The 952-nt window shown below is 39.8% G+C and overlaps 1 protein-coding gene across 1 annotated transcript in view; it reads left to right on the top strand.

Moving 5' to 3' along the window:
• apobec2b (apolipoprotein B mRNA editing enzyme, catalytic polypeptide-like 2b) overlaps positions 1 to 664 on the top strand; it is a 5,295-nt gene extending 4,631 nt beyond the window's left edge. The window contains exon 4 of the mRNA XM_061985446.2: positions 1 to 664. This exon is cut by the window's left edge and continues 703 nt beyond it. The gene's annotated coding sequence lies outside the window, so the exon portion shown is untranslated.
• Positions 665 to 952: the final 288 nt, after the last annotated feature.

Below are 952 nucleotides of genomic sequence, written 5' to 3'. Positions count from 1 at the left end.
CACTAGGGCCAATTTAGTGTTGCCAATCAACTTATCCCCAGGTGCATGTCTTTGGAACCAGATTTCGCTATTTTTCTATCCAAAGTGGTAATTGTTTTCGATGTCTGTATAAATCCGTTAAAACAATGCGTATTGTCCAAATCATGCTGCTTTCTTGGTGTAGTGGCTGGCTACGGGGTTCTAGCCAATGGCTTTGAATGGGGGGCGGGATTTCCGGGACAAGTGATGTGTTGTTGTGGAGGTGAGAGTTTGTGTGAGTTTTCCCGTTAAGGAATGAGACGTATGTTGAGCTCTTTGTACAAGCGTGTGGCTCTTGTCAAATAAATGAAGGCAAACTGGGAATTTGTCACAGCCTCCATTCTTGGAACATTACAGTATGTTTTAATCGGTGTCGGTTGCCTCCGTCGACATTCGGGAACGCTCGGAAATGAAAGTAAAGTCAAGTAGCTACGTGCACATAGACACATTTAATTGGATTATAAACCTAACCGGAATAAAAATGCTTCATGTAAACAAATATTCTGACCCGCGCATACACGTTCGGATCAACATTTCATTCCGACTGAGACGGGTGTTTTATGCCGACAGTCATTCGGATAGGAGCGCGTGAAAAGACTTTTTCCTATATATGGGTTGAAAATATTTTGACTGCACATGTATTTGACGTAGGGCTGGGCTATATGGCCTTTTATTAATATCTCAATATTTTTAGGCCATGTCACGATACACGATATATATCTCGATATTTTGCCTTAGCCTTGAATGAACACTTGATGCATATAATCACAGCGTATGATGATTCTATGTGTCTACATCAAAACATTCTTGTTCATACTGCATTAATACATGTTCATTTTAAACTTTCATGCAGAGAGGGAAATCACAACTAAGTCAATTTACCAAAACTGTATTATTAAACACTTGTAAAGCAGTGGCACAAACATTCATGTAA

Source organism: Nerophis lumbriciformis, linkage group LG01 (assembly GCF_033978685.3).
Source record: "Nerophis lumbriciformis linkage group LG01, RoL_Nlum_v2.1, whole genome shotgun sequence".
NCBI classification, from domain to species: domain Eukaryota; kingdom Metazoa; phylum Chordata; class Actinopteri; order Syngnathiformes; family Syngnathidae; genus Nerophis; species Nerophis lumbriciformis.
This window is presented reverse-complemented; position numbering and strand designations above follow the sequence as displayed.